Below are 23,162 nucleotides of genomic sequence, written 5' to 3' on the forward strand. Positions count from 1 at the left end.
CCATCTTAGAGATTTCACCGAAACAAATGCCCTCAAGATGACATGGGAGAGATGATAAATACCTAGGCACTAAAACGTTACTGCATTTTTGCAGAAAATAAAAGAAGTATTTAGAACACTTCAGAACATTTTGTAGGACCCTGAAGGAGACAATGTACTACACATATTTTGAATAGGTTCGATGATTTTGTTGATTAAGCAACACATTTTTCATTATTACAATACTCTATCTCAAGTGACTGCTCCGCTCCATCTAATAAAGATATTTACCAATATAAAACAGAAAGTTATGGAAAAACTTAGATTGCAGTGTCCTCAAAGGATTAGACTCTAAAATAAATTTGATCATCCATGTGGAAAAACAAGGCCCGTGTCTATCGGAAAATCAATTAACACAATCATTTGAGTGAATTAAATAATATTGTTGTTTTTCATGGAAGGTTTTTTTTTTTTTTTCCATTTAGTGTGCTTCCATCAGGAGTATTTTCAGTAAATACAATATTCAGTACAGGAGGAAGCACTGCAAAACATAAGATATGAATTGAAATGAAACAGAATCATAGACCCAAAGATCATATTATGCATATGGCAGGTATTAAATAAGTGATTTTAACTGATCCAATGGGTCTGTGTAATATAAGAACACATATTTTATTAGCTTGTAATTAACTAAGTTAAATTCAACCTTTAAAATTGGCTGAATTAAAAATTTTAACTAACATTAATTTTAGCCTTTAAGTTTTTAATATTTCAGAATACAGACAAGATGAAGACATGATTATATCTGGAGAATTCATAAAGTTACCATTTTAGTTGGTTCAAGTATGTGAATGATGTTTATTTTTGGACCTGAAAGGACTATTTATATATTCAGTTGTTAGAAGGAAGGCATTAAATGTATACATTGTCCTGTTATCTGGTGAATTACACAAAGATAAAAGCACATGTACAATGAAGATTTTAGATATCACATGAAAGCAAGTCATTTTTCTTTTCCCCAAATTATATAAAATAAAAAATGAAGTGCTAGAAAAGGGGGGCAAATTAGTTCAATTACTATGAGGAAAAGAGTATTTTTTTTTAAAAACCCAGTAGAACAGGTTAATATAGGAAAATCACACACTGGGCCATTTCTAAAACATGACATTCTCTTTCACACCTAGTCAGCTCTATGTATGCTGTTCTATTTGTCTAGTTCTCTTCCCTGTTTCCTGCTAGGACACACTCGTTCATGTCTCAAGACTCAGGTCACATGGCACCACCTTTGTGATGCTTGTCCCAACTGTTCTAGGCACGAGTATACTCAGCTCTGCTGTAATGATTGTGTTGAAAATGTAAACTTGTACCAAACCAATTGATATGAAGGAACAATTTGAGATTGTTTCTGTGTGATTTTCCCCCTGAGGAACGTGAAGTGCATGCAAAAGACAGTGCCAGCTGAATCTGAGCTGATTAGGAATACATGAAATGCACCCATATGCACACTTTAAACATGCTATCTCAGTTCACTAGGTTAGGAGCCACATCCCTCTGCATTTGCTACAACCTTCCCTTGGATTTCAGTTCACTGTCCTTCCTTTACCCTCAGTAACACAACTACAACTCTTACAATGTCAAAGCAAACTTCAGATTTTAAAGTAAAAATACCCTATGTATTGTGTCACTTATGTATTTCTTAACTATTAGTACATATAAATAATGCCACCATTCTTATTAGGTTCTTATTAGCATTTAAAAAAATAGGCCCCTAATGAAATTTTTGAGTGTTGGGCTCTAAACCTTTATTTTCTCATTGGTTTAGTAGTTATCTATTGCACAATCCAAGCACAATGCTTCAATTTTTAGAAAAGCAAATGTTGAGTCATAGCAGATGCTTCCTCTTCTGTGATTCAGTGGTGCTTAGTGTATTGGGTTGTGTTTATTTGTATACTATTTTCTTCTCTATAATATATAAATTACTGAAGTGGGAAAGAATCAGGTACTTGAAAGAAGCTGCTGAATTTTGGCTGGAAAGTTCTGAGTAAGGCAGTGTGGTGAGGGGCAGCAGTGTAGAAACAGGTAGGAGTTGGGTAAGGGCGTTGCCTCACCTGGTGGCCTGGAGTTGATGGGTGATTATGGAGCTCAAAAAAAAAACAAAAAAAAACAAAACAAAAAAAACCCAAAAACAACAACAAAAAAAACACACCACCACCACAACAAAACAACAACAACAACAAAAAAACCAAACTGCTTTTTCTCCCTCAGCTCCAGTCAATCACCAAAATCCATTCATTTCACTACATACTTACTCTCATATTCCTTTTGTCTGTGTATCTTACCAGTTCTTACCAGTTCTAGCTCAAAGTCTCATTATCTTGCCTCTTGATTACTATAACAGCCTTTTTCTCTCCTGCTATGGACTGAACGTTTGTATTCCATCCACCCTCCCCCACACACACCTCACACCACACTTCCACCCCTGTCAAATTCATGTGTTGAAGCTCTCACCCCCATTATGATGTTATATTTGGAGATGGAGTCTTTGGGATGTAATTAAAGTTAGATGATGTCATGAGGGTGGGGGCCTCCTAATGGGAATAGTGCCCCTGTAAGAAGAAATACCAGAGAGCTTTCTCTCTCTCTTTCTGTGTCTCTCTCTCTCTGTTCAAGCACAAAGAAGAGGTCATGTAAGCACACAGTGATATGGTGGCCATCTAAAAGCCAAGGAAAGAGACCTCAGATTTGACATCCACCTTACCATCATCCTGATCTTGGACTTCTAGCCTTTAGAACTGTGAGAAAATAAATTTCTGCTGTTTAAGTCACCTAGTCTACGGTAATTTGTTTTGGCAGCCCTACCTAATACTATCTCAGAAATACAAACTCCACCCTGACATGTATATAAGATATGCATATAAGCTATGCAGAACTTTTGAAACTCTTGACTGGCTTCCCAAACCTCTGGGATAAAATATAAATATCTTAACATGTCATACCAGTCTGTCATGACTTTAACTCTACCTACTTCCCAGCCTTAACTCTTGCCAGGCCTAACCCCCTCATTGCCAAATTATCTGTAGTTCCTTAGACAAATATCGTATACTCTTTTTCCATCAATACTCTATTCACACAACTTCTCTGTTTACAGTGTCATTTCTCTTTATCTGTATGTGCAAATCATCTAATCTTCAAGCAGCTCAATCCTCAACTTCTCCAGAAAGCTTTGCCTCAAGGTAGTCTCTGCTTCCATAATTCTCACTTCCTATCTTCATGATTGCCTTGGATACAACTTTTTAAATATTTGATTCTAAGTTCCTTGAGGGCCGTTATCATTCACTTTCCTTTTCCTAATTCCTTCTATCCTACCACATACATAGTGGGTACTCAATACATATTTATTGAATAAATGCAAGTGTGCCTGGCAGAGTGACTTTGCAGAAGTTTCATATCTTCAATAAATGACAGCTGTTGCCATTATTTCTTGAACATGCTAATGTTAGTTTAGCATTCCATTTCCTCAGGAAATGTGAAAATAACGGAAGAGTCTCAAGAAAGAACTCTGCGTTGAAGGAGATTCAAGTACTTTTTCCGACCCTTTGTAGCCTCCTTTTGAATTCTTTATTACACACTTGTTGGTTGTATTAAAAAATGCTATACATTGTGTAGGACAGAGGAGGTCTTGTGTATAGAAGAAGGAAATCCACATAACTGACAATAAGCCATAATGATTAGGAGGTGCACATTCTTATAGAGACAACATTAAACAAAAGTAAGAAAACCAAAGTGGTTTTGTATAGCTTACAATATAGATGGACTTTGAAATTTGGAACTAATGATTTTGTTTTTTCAGTGGGCTGATAATTTGAGAGAAAAGTAATATCAGTTGACTTCACTCCCAAAGAACACATTCTGAAAAATCTATAGCTCCAGCAATCCAAAGAAGTTCAACTTCCCATAAATGGAGAACTGTAAAGTGTTTTTATTTTCTACTTGTGCTGTAGGTCTTTATTTCTTGAAAAATGCTATCTGAAGTGTGTAAAAGGAAAGTAGTTCAGGCTAATAATATAAACTAGAAGTACATGCATTGAAGGTACGTTCAAAATGTCATAAAAAAGGCATCTCATATGGGAGCCAGGCTAGCCATTGCTCTAAGTTTTCCTTAAAAACTTTTGACTGAGAAAGTAGCTGAAGTAATTGCATCTTGTATTTTCTTTTATTGCATAAAATATCAATACATGCTGCTGGTTTTAAGCATTTTCCATTCAGAAGCAATCTTGATTAATAATTTAATTAGATCTTTTGGTGTGATTATTAAGAAATAGGCAATTTATTTTTCATACTACAAAATAATATTTCTTACATAGTAATCTCTCCTTATTTTCACATACCATACTTTCTTTTTACTGACTTTTAAGATTATTAGTAGTACCTTGACCAGGTTTAACTGTTTAGTTCATCTCCAATCTATATTTAGTACTGTCTGAAAAGAATGGAATTATATTATTCATAATGCATTTTACTAATGTCAAAATTTTAACTCTTTTTTAACCTATTTAATAGGGCTAACCAAGAGCAAATTTAATCCAGGACATGGAGAGCTGGAGAAAAACAAGTAAAAACAGCCATAGAGGCTGAACTCAAATGTCTCCACCTTGATGAAATCTTTCTGCTTCTTCATTTCCTTAATTCCTCATTTCTTCCTCCAAAATGCAAAATTGTGTGATACTTATCCATGTATATGCAATCAAGCCTATGCACCTGACAACATTTTGAAAGAATTACAAATTCTGCATTCATTTTGTGTTCCCCCATAACTCGCACAGAAAGTCCTTAATAATAATTTGGTTGAGACTTACCTATGGCATAATTAGCTATTATTTAGCTTAGAAGAATCCATCACACTGTTTTAGGATCTGGTGGGGACCTTACACTGTCATCTGCTATTAAGCATAACATACTGAAAGCCATGGAGAGAGAGAGATTCAGATATCTCATGGATTCACTGTAAAATCCGTCTGCTCATCTGATGAAATGTTATTTGGGACATGGGATTTGGGATATGGTTTTGATTGCAACATGCTCATAAAAATCTTACAGGGAAAAAAACACTGTGCTTACAATCAGGCTTTGCACATTTCATGTAATCCACAAACTAAAACTTATTTCTGCCATGTGGACATCTACAAAATCTTGCAATCACTTTGGAGCAAAGAATGAGCTACACTCTAATATCACAGTATAAGCAACCCAAATTCAATATCCGTATTTCTAGATTAGCGATTCATTGACTTTAGGATTCCTGGTTCAGAAAAACTCCAAAATGGAAAATATTCTTTCAGGTAAGGACATTAAGATATAATATCTCCTATCACCACTGTTTCATAAAGAAAAGACCATCCGATGTCTATGAACTAAAACGAAGCATACAGGTAGCACAGCATCTATAGAAAGCGGGAAACTGGAAAAGGCAGACTTTTTCTAAGTGTCCATAACCATGAAATATTAGATTTGACAGTGAAGACAAAGTTAGCCTTCCAAAGGAAAAGACGCTTGAATATGGTGTTATTTGTCCTTGAGGTATGAATATTATCAAATATTTGTTCCCTGAGTCAAATATCAACCCCTAGAATTTATTTATTGAGTACCCAGTATATGCCAAAAAGAAAAAAAAAATGTTAGGGTAAAAGATAAATTGTCCTCTCCACCAGGATTATTCAGTCTTGATAAGATAATGATAATAAAAGTGACCTTTTTAGTACTTATAAAGTCCTGTATAATCATCCCAACTGTGCAATTTGGCTGTGAAAGAATTACAAAGAGCCCAGAGAGAACTACAAGAGGAGGGAACATTTAGACTGATGTTGAAGAATATAGTAAGAATAGAGAGAACAGTGGGCAGGGAACAGAAATCTAGGTCTAGACCCAGCCCTCCACAGAAACCTGCATAATCCTCTGTGGACCTCAGTGTGATCACCTGCAAATGAGAAACCTGATCTGTCAAACCTCGGAGTCCTTGCTCAGTTCTATAAATTTTGTAACTCTTTTCTGATACCATAGCCAACTTGTATAAAGCAAGGTCTTAGTGATTTTCTCCAACAGAATTAGATAAATGCATTTTTAGAAACCGTAACTTCTTGGTGAGACTACATCATTAAAATTCTTACTTTTTTTGGAGTCAATTCTTTAAAAAATATAAGAACCCTGATGTTTCTTTCCTGAAGCTTTTTCTACAGGGAGAGTCCAATCATAATTGATAACTGGTTTACATGCATTGTGTTCAAAATGAGTTGAACGCCAGGCAGAAAGAATTATGAATAATTCCTTAAATGGGAAAAGCATAAAAACTACACAAAAAAATCTTTGAAGTCCTTTAAGTGTCTCCTCAGGGGAGAAAAGTTAGAACTGATCTTGAGCATAGTTTCCATACCAGGATCCCAACAGCAGTGGGGAATCAGTGCAAGAGTTGGAAGAAGATGGGTTTTTCTTTTTTCTCAGTAGGAAATAGTTAAAGAAGATGTCTTAAAGTGAGAAAATTAAACCCTGCTGTAGAGGAACAGGCTCTCAAGAATTTTGATATCAAATAAGCAAGAGTCAGCACCAACCGCCTAGGGGTGTTTTGAGACTAAATTAAGGAAGATGAATATAAAAAGAATGAAAGGACTAAGAATCAGTTTAAATGCACACTTTAGTTTGCCAACTGCTCTATTTACAGAGATGCATTAAGAAGTAAAGTATTTAAAGTTAGTGTCTGGTAGAAAATAAATGAAGTCATGCTTATTTAATAATTACGTAATTTTTAAAAGACATTGTCATTTACTAGTGTATGGTATGGAGCCAGGTCAAAAATTAGACATACTTACTCTAGTAGTGATGGAAGCATGCCATGTCCTTGAGGCCTGGATTACAAAAGGTGAACTGTCCTCTTATATTGAGAGACTATTATAAATCCTTAATATTGACTTTAGACAGAGTTGATCATAAACATGGTTAGAAGCATAGGAGTGTTCCAAAATGGTAACACCCAAATGGCTCTGCCCAAGCAGATGTAATGTCAACATTTAGCAAAAGGGGGCAAATACTATGTTACTTTTGGTTTAAAATACAGAGTCTAAGAGTGAGGAGGAGTGAGGAGTAGACCCTGTGAGATGGGACAGAGCAGGGATGGTGTGACAAAACCAACAGTACACTGGGAATTCTGGCTTCTATTCCCAGCTTTCTATCACCTGCTAGCTGTGACTTACCACTGTATTGTAACAGCTCCAAGGGCAAGACCAAGTTTCATGTTTCTTGCATATAGTACGGTACCATGAACATTACAGTGATCTTAGAGTTGAAAGAGTAGTTGATCTCTGTGTGCTTGCAGTATAAAGTGCCCGGTGGATGTTTGAATATTATGCTGAGAAGACTGATCTCGGGGCAGAAAAAGTAAATGTGAGTAAATGTGATGATTCATTCTTATAAATGAATAAATGAGATGTTGAAGAGATCACTTAACCTCAACCAGTGCTCCTTCCAAATAACTCATTTATTAGTGAATCTCTCTGATTCTCTCTTGTTTACTTCTTGGCTTCTTTATGTTGTCCAATTTTGTTAAGTTCATTAATATTATTCTCTTATATTATTGTCTTACTGGATCCTTCCTGAACTCTAACCCTCGTTTGGTCTCACTCCATTATAAACCAAGCTATATCAGTCATCATAAGTAAAATAACTTTGTCATCTTTAAAATCCTCACCCACATTCATCCACCATGATGACTACTTTATACAGTGTCTCAACAATCTGCTTCTCTTTTTACTTCCTACTGTAATTACCCAAGTTTAGAGAACAATTCTGAAGGTGGCCTCACTGCCTTAACAATCTGATCCAAAGTGTTCTCTTGGCATAATATTTGAACTTCCGCCCTGTAGAAACTTGGCACTTTATACTGCAACCACATGGATCAAATACCCTTTCGACTTTGAAATCACTGGGTCTTTATCCTGCTGCTCTGTTTTAAATGATAGCCTACACCCTCTTCTCCAACATCCTACCCTTACATGCATCCCAGGGTTTTATTCCCTTCAAGACCTTTACTCAAAAACTTCTTACTCCATGAACACATCTTTTTTTCACTCAAGCAGAATTTATTAGTTTTTCCCCTGGGCTCCCACAGTAGCTCCAGCTCTGCTGAAATGAGCTGAAAGAACAATGTGAGACAAAGTTTTAATCATGTTGAGTCCCCTGTGTCTAACACAGTGACTAGTCAATAAACATTTTCTGATCATCATATACCTTAACAGACACAGACTTCCATGGTATGCAGTGGTAGTAATTTATAAAATAACTACCTGCTAGTAGCACATGTCTTTTCTTCATCTAAGGAGGTAAGCCATGGGAGAAAGGTGACAGCCTATAAATATTTGCCTAAAAGTCAAACATAGTAATGAGAAGGCTGAGGGAGGAATGCATGTCGCAAAGACACTATTTCCTCACAGAGCGCCATATTCGCCAAAGTCTCTGTGGAAATAGCCATTCTTCCCAATTCAGTCTCAGAAAAGCACCACATCTTCTGCAGTGTTTATGAATATAGGTGCATGGCTTCAGAAGGGATCCCTATGCACCACTGCCCACTAAGGCACTTGGAAGGCTGGCTTATTTTGGATGTGGATCAGGAAAGGTACAAGATAGGCTAGTTCCATTCTGTGATACCAGAAACAAAGAAGCCATCAGACGACTCAGATCATCTAAAATTAGAGCTAACTTGAAGTGGTTCTCACTGATTAAATTTGGAATTGTTTGAAGGGGGAAAAAAAGAATAGATGTAATAGATTAAAAACATTAAATATTTAAAAACATGAGTTCATAATGATGGTAGGAAAAATGCTTCATCAGTCACCTTTAAATGATATTAAAAAACCAACTCATTATTTTGAAAACTGATAAACAGTCAAGCATTTATCTTGATTTTCCTAAACTCACTGCAGTGCAGCAGAGCTAGAGCTGATCAGAGAAAATTTTTCAGAGAAATTTTATAGCAAATAAATTAAGAAGAAATAATAGAAAATCAACATTTTGGAGTCCTGATGAAACACTAGATTCAGGCAATGATCATAAATGGCCTTAAAATCCAAAAAGAGGGACAAATTGCATTAGTGTCTTGATGGAAGTACTCCAATACTGTAAAGTATTCCTGTCAAAACTTGAACCTGAACCTGATCAAGTCTCTAGATTTAATTAGCAGTTTATAGGAAATACAAAGGCAGTGAAAAAATATTTTTAAAAATTAGAAGATCAAAGTTAAAGGTTCTATTGGTCATTCACCCACCTTGTCACAAATAAATTAAATTAAAAAAAAAAAGGAGAGAGAGAGACTCGATCTCTCTGTTCAAATAAACCTACTCTACCTCCCTTTTACCTGACTAACTTAAATTTATCTTCGCTACTCAGCACTTAGCATGAAGGTTTGTAATTAGATTATTTACCTGTCTCTCCCAATAAACAGAGACAGTGACTTATTAATTTTGTATTATTACCAATTACCAGAGTGCCCAGTACAGAACACAAAATGGATGCTCAATAAGTGTTTGTACAATAAATAAACGAATGAACTCCAAGCACCATCAACTTCCCATTTCTTTTAACTTTTTAACTCCTTTTTTCATCTTATGTGATCTGGGAGTGGGGAGCTAGAAGTAGCGATGGAAGGCAAGATGGTAAAGAAAACGTCTCTCGTCTGATCTCAGATCAAGGTTTGCAAAGTTAATCTCTTATTAGTATTCTCAATACTTGCTACAATATGTGATACATTGGTATCACCTGGGGAAATTTTAAAAACACAGTTGATCACATCTTCAGAGATTCTGATTCATTTGATTTTAGATGGGACTCAGGTATAAGATTTTTTTTTTTTCCAGCTCTTGAGGAGAAATATACGGGGGGCCAGTATGAAGAACTGCTTTGTATCCATTTTTCATGCCTTTCCACCCCACCCTGTCTCTCAAATTCTAACCTCGCTTATGGAGGAGGATTCACTGTTACAGCCTCAGACCCTAGGTATGTGTGTGGGTCTGTGAACACATGTACACTCATTTCATATATATGTTTTGTTCATGTGAATGAATATGAAAGCCCTTTTTCAAGAGAGCACCTTCACTGGTGCTTCTCAGAAATAACTAACATAGGCCAAGAAGCCAACAGAGAGAAAAATGGGTATTTCAGAGCAGTGCAAAATGTGTTACGGTATGCTAAAGCTAATTCCCGATGTAAGAATAGAATCCCCCATGGTTGGCAAAATCAAAGTTCTGTTATCTTTGCTTTACCAAGAAAACATGTGGTTCCAACGTCTGTCAATGCTTGTGCCATTAAGGTGGCTGCTGGTTCTCAGTGTGCTAAGCCCAAACACATCTACATTCCAAAAACTACTAGATTAAGCAAAAACTGGTCCGGTATTGCTTTCCATTTTTTCTTACCAGATGGTTCCTTTCAGCATGATCTCTCATTTGATGATATAAGAGAGCTGAAAAATAGCTTAAATCAGATGGCTTAATCAAGACCTGAGCTCTTCTTTATTTTTTACTACGGGAAGTTTCAAACATAAGCAGAAGTCAAGAGATTAGTGTAATGAATACCACACACCCATCATCCGGCTTAAATAATTATCAGCTCAAAACAACTTTGTTTTTTATCTACTGTCCCACCCCAGATTATTTTGAACCAAATCCAGATGTTACTTTATGTTTTCCATAAGTATTTCAGCATGCATAACTAAAGAATAAAATTTTTTGTTTAACCAAACCACAATACTATCATAACACCTACAAATAGTAACAATAATTTTTTAATATCCTCAAAAATCTAGTCAGTAGACAACATTTCTTTGCCTTGAAATTATTTTTTACACATTGTTCAGATACAGATCCAAATAAGATCCATAAACTAATAACAAAACTAAAATGTGTATTAGTGTGGGCATAGCATAGAGTACAAGCAGTTTATAGAAGCAAGGTCAGAAATGAAAGCATATTCTTATCATGAAAGGCATGATAAACCATGTGAAGGAGTTTGCACTTTATCCCGGGAGCAATGAGAAACCATTAAAATATTTTAAGGATTAAGAGACGTGAGTGTATTTTTATTTATTTATTTATTTATTTATTTATTTATTTATTTATTTATTTATGTTTATTTATTTATTTACATGAGTATATTTAAGAGGAGAAGTAACTGAGTGAAGTTAAGGGAGCTGGAAGAGAGGTCACAGGTTAAATCATGGGTTTCATAGCTCATAAATTTCTGGGTGGGCACTTTTGTTTTTGTGAGAACTGAAATTGGAGGTCTTGTAAGATCATGAAGAAATCAACTTTTAAATTTGGATACCTATAATTAGTGTGGGTCCACAAGAAGAGAATAAAAGAAAAATCTGAACATGACTAAATAGAGCTGCTTCAGCTCAAGGAAAAGAGAGAAATAAATTTTTCAGAATTCCTTCTATGCTAGCCAGGCCAGTTTATCTGGGAACAAAAGGAGCAAAATCAAGAAATATATGAGCATACAATAGGTGAGGTTCTCTGTTGTTCCTCAAAAAATGTATGTAATGAAAGAAAAAGATGTTAAAAGAAAAACCCTATTGCTATAAATGGTATCCATGCCTATACTAAGAGAACTCAGAAAGTCTAAAAATTAATACTGGACACATTCACACAAAAGAATAGAGAGATTGTTACAATAATAAAAATCATGCTTGATTTGAAGGCCAAATCATTAAACAAGATGGGACTACATAAACTGTATACATCACAATAAAGATTTGTCATCCAAAATTCATACAGCAAAAATGGAAGAGAAACCCTAACAGAATGAAATAGATTTATCCAAAAAGTGGGGGACTTAAATTCATATTTCTTGATCTATGGCCCATCAAACAGGCCCAAAACGATGAGAATTGATAGGCTACATGTATAAAATAAAATTCATACAGTAAAAGGCATTTTAGGTGTACATGAATATGTTAAATGCTATACCCTGAACATAAAATATGCACCTTCTTTTCAAATTTTCTTAGACATATATTCAAAATCTATTCTATAGTAAGCTTCAATTATAACTTCAGCAAATTCCATAATTTACAAATAATATATACCTGGTTCTCTGATTACAGTTTCAAATAAAAAATCAAAAACTAAAATCCCCTTCAATATCCAAGATCTATAACGAACTTATTAAACTCAACAGCAAAGAATCAAACAATCCAATCATGAAATGGGCAAAAGACATGAAGAGAAATCTCACAGAGGAAGACATAGACATGGCCAACAAGCACATGAGAAAATGCTCCACATCACTTGCCATCAGGGAAATACCAATCAAAAGCACAATGAGATACCACCTCACACCAGTGAGAATGGTGAAAATTAACAAGACAGGAAACAACAAATGTTGGAGAAGATGTGGAGAAAGGGGAACCCTCTTGCACTGTTGGTGGGAATGTGAACTGGTGCAGCCACTCTGGAAAACTGTGTGGAGGTTCCTCAAAGAGTTAAAAATAGACCTGCCCTATGACCCAGCAATTGCACTGCTGGGGATTTACCCCAAAGATACAGATGCAGTGAAATGGTAGGACACCTGCACCCCGATGTTTCTAGCAGCAATGTCCACAATAGCCAAACTGTGGAAGGAGCCTCAGTGTCCATCGAAAGATGAATGGATACAGAAGATGTGGTCTATGTATACAATGGAATATTCCTCAGCCATTAGAAATGACAAATACCCACCATTTGCTTCAACATGGATAGAACTGGAGGGTATTATGTTGAATGAAGTAAGTCAATAAAAGAAGGACAAACATTATATGGTCTCATCCATTTGGGGAATATGAAAAATAGTGAAAGGGAATAAAGGAGAAAGGAGAGAAAATGAGTGGGAAATATCAGAGAGGGTGATGGAACATGAGAGACTCCTAACTCTGGAAAATGAACAAGAGGTAGTGGAAGGGGAGGTGGGAGGGAGGTTGGGGTGACTGGGTGATGGGCACTGAGGGGGGCACTTGATGGGATGAGCACTGGGTGTTATGCTATATGTTGGCAAATCGAACTCCAGTAAAAAAAAATACAAAAATAAATAAATAAAATCCCCTTAAAAATATCTTCAAATAAAAACCTGGAATATAAGAAAAAGAAAAAACAAAATTATAGAATGTCTAAAATAGAATGAGTAAAAAACACTAAAAGGCAGAACTTATAATATAGGTCTAAGAAGTTGTCACTATAGGAAAATTCATAGTTTTAAATACTACACATCTAAATAAGAAAATACAAAAAAAAAAGAAAATACAGATTACATGAATTAATTAGTAAACTAAAAAAAACACTAAAACTAAAATAAAATGAGTCTAATGAAACATAAGAAAAACTAATGAAGGTAGAAATTAATGTCATTTAGAAGGTAATGAATACTGTAGAATTAATACCTAAATCCAGCATGTGATTCTTTGTAAGAAATGATAAATTAGATAAGCTACTTAATAAACTAATTATGAAACAAAAGGAAAAATCAGAAACATTAATGAAGAAATAAAGAGAAAAAATAATTCTCCATGTTCTACTCTATGTACATAAATTTGAAAATTTACAACAGGTATCTTTTCTTCAGAAGGAATATTTAGGGGCACCGGGGTCGCTCAGTTGGCTAAGTGTTTGACTTCGGCTCATGTCAAGGGTCCTGGGATGGGGCCAGAGGAGTTGGGCTCCCTACTGAGCCAGGAGTCTGCTTATCCCTCTCCCTCTTTCTCTGTCCCTGCCTCTGCTCACATTCTCCCTCTCTCTCAAATAAATATCACCAACCAGATTTCCATGGAACAGACGTTTCTACTATTATTTACACAGATTCAGAACTTATGGAAATTAGAAAAAAACTTTAAAACTCCAAACCTCATTGAAACCAACACCTGATAAAGATATAGCCACAAGAAAAATCTAAGTAAAAATTATGTGTCAATCACATTTATGATGATTGATGCACAAATTTCATACTATAACCCCTAAATGAGTATTTGACTAAACAGCCCCGTATACTTTATTCTTGGATAGACAAACTCCACATTGTAAAGTTACTGATTCTTCTGTTTGCATTTATAAATCTGACATAGTACTCCCTCCCCCTCCAAAAGCAAGCAAACAATAAAATTCTAAACATTACATTGAGAGACTTTAGAGGTGATCCACAGATAAAGAGGAAATATAAATATGTAAGAACAGATATGATTTTGGGTGAGTGGGGAAAGGGGGTAGAAATAAAAGGAATATTGAATGGGAACAGTCCTATCAGATGTGAAAACAAACAAACACATTATAAAGCTATGATACGTAAACTAGTTGGTAGGAGTGTTTATATGGATATGTGTAAGTGAAAAGCTAGATAATACTTCAGAAACTGCTGCAAAATCATCTAACCAATATTGCAAAAGTAACATTTTGTGCAAGTTAGAAAGAGATGTTTTATTGAAATAAATCATGTTGGGACAACTAAATTGACAGAGAAGAAAATACCTTATTTCTAACTCTAAAATGTCTTCAAGTGGGTCTCGGTTTTAATGATAAAAATATAAATATAATCACAATTGTTCTAGAAGGAACATGTTCTATTTTCTTTACAATCTTAGATTAAGAAAGGGAATCCCAACAAGACACAAAGAGCCAAAAATCTGAAAGATTGATTACTGTGATTGCATGTTAATACTATGTAGACTACACAATTTTTTTCTACATATGATTTTTAAAGTTATAAATAAAAAATGGTCACATTTCAAATAAAAAATTAAAAACTATGATATTATGGTAACTTATTCTAGCAAAGAGAGTTGACAGATAAATAAGAAAATAGCTAATACCTTGGGCACCTAGGTGTCTCAATCAGCTAAGTATCTGCCTGTGGCTCAGGTCATGATCCCAGAGTCCTGGGATGGAACCCTGCATTGGGCTCCCTGCTCCATGGGGAGGCTGCTTCTCCCTCTCCTGGCCACTTCTTCTCCTTGCACCTGGGTGGCTCAGACTATTAACGGTCTGCCTTCACTTCAGCTCAGGTCTCCCAGGGTCCTGGAATCAAGCCCTGCATCGGGCTCTCTGCTCAGGAGGGAGTCTGCTTCTCCTTCTTCCTCTGTATGCACTCATTCTCTCTCTCAAATAAATAAATACAATCTTAAAAAAAAAAAAAGAAAATAGCTAATAACTCAAGTACATATTCAAGGAATAGGACTATGCAAATTACAGGGAAAAACTTATGAATAGATGAAGATGAGCTAATTTTATTCAACTTAAAGAAATGCACATAAATCAGTAAGAATATATATATATATAAATACACACCTATATATATATATCCCATTGATAAAGGTAGAAAGTTTTATAATATATATTTTTAGCAAAGGATAGAAGATGAAACAGGCATTCTCACATAGTATTTATTGGATTGGATATGGATTCAACATTTTTGGAAAACCTATAATGTGTCTACATGTCCCCTATTAGGCACTAATCAAATACATTACAGACTATTTATTTAATAGGATGTTGTGGGATAACAAACTAATAAAGAAAAAATCTTTATAACATAATGAGGTGCAGAACAACAAGAATGATTGTATGTATCTTAAAAGTGTTACTTTATGTGCATAGACAATTTCTAGAAACAGACACAAGGAACTTTTAAATTTTAAAAACATTTGGCATATACACAATGCAGGAATTTAAATACAATGGTGGCTTATATATAAAAGTAATCATTCTCTGCCTCACTCCTCTCTACTTTTGGTATTGATCCTTAGTGACAACTATTTTTAACAGCTTTGAAAACTTTTGCCATTTGTGACAACCTGGATGGACCTAGATGGTATATTGTCAAATGAAATAAATCAGAGAAAGACACATACCATACAATTATGCTCATATGTGGAATGTAAAAAACAAAACAAACCAATAAATGAACAAAAAGCAGAATCAGACCGCTAGAGAACAAAGTGGTGGTTGCCAGAGGGAAGGGGGTGAGTGGGTAGATGGGCCAAATGGGTGAGGGAGAATGGAGATAAAAGCTTCCAGTTATGGAATGTGTGAGTAACAGGAATAAAAGGCCCAGCATAGGGAACCTTATAGTCATTGATACTGTAATAGCGATGCGTGGGGACAGATGGGGCTACACTCACTCACTCACAGATAGTGAGCGTCCTGTAACGTATGTTGTACACCTGATATTATGTAACATTTTGTGTGAATGATATTCAAAAAAAGAAAAAAAAAGTCCTCCAGGTAGTTCCTTGTATTCTTTAAATGATGTGATTCTATGGCTTTTCTTGACTTAGCTGCTTTCCATTATATCTTTTGATTTCATTCTCTCATATTACAATATAGGCAGTTACACCATCACTGCCTCTCAATTGTCCTTTCTTTCAATATAGTCACGTCACTATTTTTATTTTTCTATCATAACCAAGTAAATGTGAGCCATTTATTTTTCCCTTGCTCGTCCATTAACGTAGATGGCATTTACATTCCCACTTTACCTTGTAACCTGGCCCTCTCCGGCACTCCTCTCTACCTTCCATTCCCAAACATATCTAATTTCCAGTTTTGACCATTCATAAGGAAAGCAAATATATATTTGATCTTATAACCAGCAGCCTTCTAAATTTCAACATGTTTGATACAAAAGGCAAAGGCAATAATAATGTTCATAGTCATGAGACTACGTAAAGCCAAACGGTTATCTACCTCCTTCCTGACAGTTTGCTTGGATCATCCATGTTCTTCTAGGCCATTCTCACAGATTCTATAGTCCTTTTTTTCTTGTTCTTGGACTGGCTGCCTCTATCAGTGTCAGGTTCTGAGGTCTCAAGCATATTATGACACTGCTTAGATCCCCTGGAAGGAAGAACTTGCTTCAGCAGCTGTAGCTGCTCCCAGCCAGCCACCTTCTTACTGCCTCATGTGCAGGGATACGCACTGACCAAGCACGTGCTCTGAGGGGCTGGCGCTCCTCAGATGTCTGCTCAGGCAACAGTGGAAAAGCCTACCATTTCTGGTCCAACAATATGGACAGTCAGTGCCAGCCTCAGAGCTTCCGCCAGGGTCGCTGAGGTTGTTTCTGATCTTGCTCAGGGCTCCACTTCTCCCTCTACCTAATCCTGCTCCCTCCAACCCTTTTGAAAGGTGTGGATCCCAAGGGCAGTGCCTAATCCACAGCCCTCATGCTAGCTTCCATCTCAGAGTCTGCTTCCCAAAGAACTCAAGTTGCTGTTTTTGCCTGACTGGCACCTTGCCCAGGGAACCTGGGGATCATGTCAGTAAACAGGATGCTGCTACGACCTAAAACCACTAGCTCTCAAAGGGAGAGTTCTCCAGGAGTGTTTCTCAGTCATCCCACTTGGAGAAAACGGTCTTCCTAGAAGCAAGTCAGAGTCAGCCAACACAGATATCCCTTCACTCCTTTTTTACTGGACAGCCTTTACCTCTCTCAAAAAAAAAAAAAAAAAAAAAAAAAGACTTATTTAAGAGAAAGAGAAAGTCCAGATGCACATGAGCAAGGGGAGCGGCAGAGGGAAGAGAGAATATTTCAAGCAGACTCTGCACTGTTCGTGAGCCTGACTGGGGACTCCATCCCACAGCCCTGAGATCATGACCTGAGCTGAAACCAAGAGTCCAACACTCAAATGACTGTGCCATGAGGGCACCCCAGTCATTGTCTCTTGAGGGAGCTCATATCTAGCTGCGATCTGAAACATAAAGTCAAAAAAAGAATCTGGTTCATACATGAATGACTGAGACACAGTCACCTTTTTTGGTCCTTGCCTCAGTTCCTCTCTCAGTGCCTCCCCTTTTCATTACCCTAGACACAGAATGCCCATCAATTTTAGTTTTCTACTTGTCTTCATCGGTTTGGATCACTCTAACAAAATACCATAGGCCAGGTGACTTATAAACAACAGAGATCTACTTCTCACAGTTCTGGAATCTGAAAGTCTGAAATCAGGGTGCCAGGATAGTTGGCTCTGGTGAGCCCCCTTTTGTGGGTTTGCAGATTGCTGACTTTTTGTCAAACCCTCACAAAAAGGGTGGAAGAGCTCTCTGGGTTTCCCTTTACAAGGCCCTAATCCCATTCATGAGGATGGAGCCCTCATGACCTAATTCTCTAAGATCATCACACTGGGCATGTGGATTTTGAGGGGACATAAACGTTCAGTTCATAAAACTATTTACTTCACTTTTACTTACTTGTATCTTTTTATAATTATTAGGATCACACATAGAAGCTTCATCTCCCATCTCTTCATCAGCTCTGGGGGGTCAGTCCTCCTGGGCGGTCAGCCAACCCATCAACTTACAACAAATGTTAGACTTGCTCTACTTCCACTGGGACTGGCCACTCTCCAGCCTTGTGGCACAGTCTCATCTGGAATTGAACCTGAAATTCCTGGATCTCCTCTTTTCTTCCTTGGTTAATTCTCCTATTTTTAGGAAAGACGGCCTCAGTGATTCCTTGCCCATCCATTATAGTGTGTTTTGCTTGCTTGTTTGTTTGCTTTGTTTTGTTTTCTCAGAATAGGACTTTGCTCTGGTTCCTCACCTTGAAATTTGTTAATAGCATTAGCCTTCAGATGGACACTCTTCCATTCTTTTAAAATTTGCTCATGTATACTCTTTTAAATCCTCATACTCATGTATTGTGAGGGGAAAGGTTTCCACATGAATGCTTCCTGCCAGGAGACTGATCACTTTCATCTGCCAGTAGGGCTGGAATTCTAGGGGGAGAGGGACATACCCTTCTTATTGCAATGCTTTTTAGTTGTTGGAAATTTTTACCGTGAGAGTGTAGTCTTTTGTTTTTCAATAAAAGAAAATTAATTTGACAAATGGTAACACATTTAACAAGCAACTACTTTGTGCTAGGTGTTGCTCTAGACAGTTTTTGAGGCTGCAAGAGAGTGAGTAAAATTCAACACCGGTGTACAATTCAAAGAAGAAGTTGCCATTGAAACAGCACAGCAATTTCTGGATTTGTCACTCTATGCTAGATGTCTGTTGAAGTCTACAGATTTTTTTTTTTTTTTGTAGAAATTTCAGACTTTTTTAAAGATTTTATTTATTTATTCATAGAGACAGAGAGAGAGGCAGAGACACAGGCAGAGGAAGAAGCAGGCATCATACAGAGAGCCTGACCTGGGACTCGATCCCGGGTCTCCAGGATCACGCCCTGGGCTGCAGGCAGTGCTAAACCACCGGGGGCTGCCCGAAGCCTATAGATTTTTAGTATGCTTTAAAAGTACAGTGCAAACAATCTTTAGTTTCAGTAGCTGAAACTTCTTACACTCACATAATGTGGTCTCCGAAATAATTTTTAACATTATGTAAAATCTGAATCAGCAGCTTACAGTGAGCTCATTTTTGCCACGTTAAACGTTTTTTCCATTGTCCTATGTGTTTTAGAATAACTTCAGCTATAAAATTATAATCAGAGTCAAGCAAAATGGAGGAGAAAATCTTTCAGGCTACTTCAGATATTAAATGAGAAAATAGTCAATTGATTTATCTCATATGGTTCCTTAAACCCAATGCATGGTAAGACATAATGGGTTTTTACTCATTTTATATGCATCTAAAGCATACTTAAAAATACATAGACAACACTTTCTTTAATTTTCACAATTTCTCTAATTTACTGGAAATCTACTCTCAATTTTTGGTAAGTTTATATGTTTACATTCATTTTTCAAGTATAATAATAGAATGTTGGGATGGTGGAAGAAATAAAGGCACTGGCACTTTTTGAATGATTACTAGTTACCAAGCACTGGGAAGCTATTTTCTAAACTGCTGGTTCTCTCGCTATGAAGTCAGAATACTAATATCTCATCTCTTTGGGTTCAAATGAGGACTGAGGATGTCTAACACACAGTCAGTATTCAGTCTGTGATGTTACTTCCCTTCACATTCCCATCTTCATGGATTAAATGAAATGAGATGGGTCATATTCCTAGGAATGGAAACAGCTATTTCAAGGAAACAACTATTTTTCAAGGCTTCCAATAGAGTTGCTGATTAATACTGCCTATGAAATGAGAACCTCAATAAATTAGAAAGAAAGCAGTCTTGAGCCTCCAGAAAGCAGCTCTTTATGTTCACATGGTGTAAGTAAAAGGATATGAGGCTGCATCCACGATTCAGGAGTGAAAACCAATCTTGCACCTTAGATTTGGTTACATTGCAATTATGTCTCATTACAATAAGAAAAGCAAAGCAAAACATATAAAAAAACAACTGACTGGGTTTTAACTGATCCTCCTCCCCACACTTTGGAAACACTGAGAAAAAGGCAAATTACTTAACTTCATACCCAGCTTGTAGCATCATGTGAGATTCGATCATATATACGTGCACATCAAGTGTTAACCATTGCTGATTCTCAGTGACAGCTAATGTAAGGATAACCAGTAGATCACACTGCTAATCTGAACACATTTCCAACACAAGTCAAAGCACCACTAAGCTGAAATTCACCACTAAGCTGAAATTCAGTACATTCATAATCTATTTCTTCCTTCTCTTGGTCAACAAATATTTATTGAGGACCTACAATATGCTAGACACTGTGTTACATACTGCATTAATATTGGTGAAAAAAGATGGACCCTAAATACCTCCCCCCGCCAAAGCTAAACAAAATAAAAATCTACTTTCAAACGGCTTATCTTTTAGAGGGTAAAGACGGGAAGTATAATAAACAAGTAAACCATACAGTATGTTAGAATGTGCAAGTTCTATGAAGATTAAAGTGGAGGGAGCACAGAATATAGGTGGAAAGTGGGAGAGTTGCTATTTTAAATAGATTAAAGAGGTCTCCACTAGATGACATTTGAGCAAAGACCTAGATGAAAGCAAAGTATGAGGATTTCAGAAGGAAAAGCACTTCAAATACAGGGAACAGTAATTGCAAAGGCCATGTGGAACAAGAGAGCTTCCAGAGAACAGGAGAGCTAGAGTGGCTGGAGCAGAATGAGCAAAAGGGAGGGAGAAGGAGGCAAAGTCTGAGATGAGTGCGTGTGTGTGGCTCTACAGGACATTTAAGGACTTTGGTCTCATCCTCAGTTTGCTTATATTTATGTATAGATAATCATTTTATGGCAATATTCATAAAACTCTGTTGGCTAAAACAAATAAACTCTCATTAAAAAAATAGTGGCAGAGAATTAAAAGTACCTGAAGAAGAGTATCTTTATTAATACATTTTACCCAGGGACAATGTTTTTTCTAAAAAAAATCTTGCTTTTAGCATGCGAAAATTTCTAATATTAACCTCCAGTACCCACCCACAAGTTTCATACCCTGTTTGTTTTTAGCATCGGACTAATTGGTGTACACAGTGATATTTATGCAAATACGTTGTAGACACTGACTTGAACAGATGTTCAGATTTTCTTTTTTAAGGCACTGAAAGTAGAAACCACATTTCTTGCTTTCCAGCGAATCGATGCAATGTCTGAATTCTGATTAAATGATCCTGGTTTCTTAGTGTGATGTAGAGTGGCCATATAATTTATCACCCCAAGTAGGACACTTTGGTGGAGGGCAAATGCTAAATTAGAAGGGCATAACTCTAGACTGTCCCAAACAACCAGAATATATGGACCCCCGGGATAGATCGAACAATAGTTTTGGAGTTAAGCAGATCTAGAATTGAATCACTCCCTCTATAGATTGAAACACACTACACAGGCTGTTTTACACTCATTATGTGGAGTTATAAATCCTAGCCACACTGTTGCTTGGGAGGATTTATTCAGATGAAAACACATGCAGGTCAAGTACATAGCCATTAAAGGAACTGGACCTAAACAAACATGGGAAGTAGGAGGAATTACAGAAGTCACTGAAAGGGGATTATTATAAAACTTTCCTGGGCTAAGTTACCCTACGGCCATAGCAGTATAGAACTATAGTTAATTCAGTGAGTAGCAAAGTAACTAGTAGTGATTCTGAGCATACTTTGGCATACATAATAGTACCATCCTTATTTCTTTAACTAAAATCATGATCATTGAAGTGATGGAATCATGAAAAGTAGTCTTACCACTATGAATAATGAACCTCATAGTAGAGAAAATAATCTTTAAGTTTTGGGGTAGCAGATTGATTTAAAATGGTCAATTTTGATAGCAAAGTTTCTTTGGCAAGAAATTTAAAATTTCCCTCTCCTCTTAAAATTATGATACAATGCTGTATCTACTTGTAGAAACACATCTGGCACCAAATTGTCTTAAAGTTCAGATTCCTATGGGTAATCACAGGCAGTAGAATCTTTACGGGACACTCTAGACTCTTGAGATTTAATAACGTGTTCAATTTTCATGTGAAATACAAACTTGAAGGTACTGGCAAAAATTCTAAGATGCTTTCTACACAAAGACATTGAAATGGTCTCATTCTCTGAAATTAAAGATATCCAGACCTTTTCTCTACTTTTTTAAATTACCTTAACCCAATCTACTTGCTTTTATTTCCCAAGCTTTATCCACAGAATCTGACATTATGCTACATCTCAACTATAATTGGCTCAATCCATTACCTACTTTGCTCCCCAAATCTACTTCAGTAGTTACCTTTTTTAATCTTATGACTAAAATGTCTATTTTGAAATTTTAACTATTTCACACACAAGTTCTCCTAATTCAATGACATATATTAGATATATATTCAAATGATGTATTTTTTTTTACTAAATGAAAGATGCTTATCTTGTGATTATAAAACATTGGAATTATTTTATTTTCCCTTCTGATTCATTTGCAATGTATATATTTAAACAGTTTTTGCAGAGATTTGTAAGTATCCGTTTTCTGTACGGTAATGTGAATCTAACACAAAGTTTTAAATTTTTCTTATGTTAAGAATTCACCGTGTATGACAAATGCATAATACAGACAGAAAAAAGAAGAATCCTCACACAAGAAGAATATTTTCAACACTCATTTTAGCTTTGCAGTGAGAACCTACCCTCTGGCACCATCTATTGACTGCATTGCTTTACTTTCTCATCAAACCACATGCAAATTAATAGTGAATGAATAAAACATAAATTTTTCTTCTTCATTTTTTGTCAGTGATGAGTAGCCTGAGCCATTGACACTGACAGTAGTTTATGCATTCAGGTATGTCAGTAAA

The 23,162-nt window shown here is 36.2% G+C and overlaps 1 protein-coding gene and 1 long non-coding RNA gene across 21 annotated transcripts in view; one reads left to right on the top strand and one right to left on the bottom strand.

The window, feature by feature from the left end:
• The window catches only part of RALYL (RALY RNA binding protein like), a 707,896-nt gene that overhangs the window by 229,290 nt on the left and 455,444 nt on the right, over positions 1–23,162 (bottom strand). For 2 of the 20 annotated variants that reach the window (XM_077876417.1, XM_077876415.1), the window contains exon 1: positions 2,329–2,468. The exons of 16 other annotated variants lie outside the window; for them this stretch is intronic. The gene's annotated coding sequence lies outside the window, so the exon portion shown is untranslated. Of the gene's footprint in view, positions 1–2,318; positions 2,469–23,162 lie in introns of those variants that run through there. 2 more of the 20 variants (XM_077876416.1, XM_077876418.1) reach the window with 2 other exon arrangements.
• LOC144300179 (uncharacterized) lies at positions 2,567–4,804 on the top strand. The gene is made up of 3 exons (XR_013366773.1): positions 2,567–2,815; positions 3,830–3,947; positions 4,540–4,804. It is a non-coding gene; the product is annotated as an uncharacterized LOC144300179 (long non-coding RNA).

This window comes from Canis aureus, chromosome 28 (assembly GCF_053574225.1).
Source record: "Canis aureus isolate CA01 chromosome 28, VMU_Caureus_v.1.0, whole genome shotgun sequence".
NCBI lineage: Eukaryota > Metazoa > Chordata > Mammalia > Carnivora > Canidae > Canis > Canis aureus.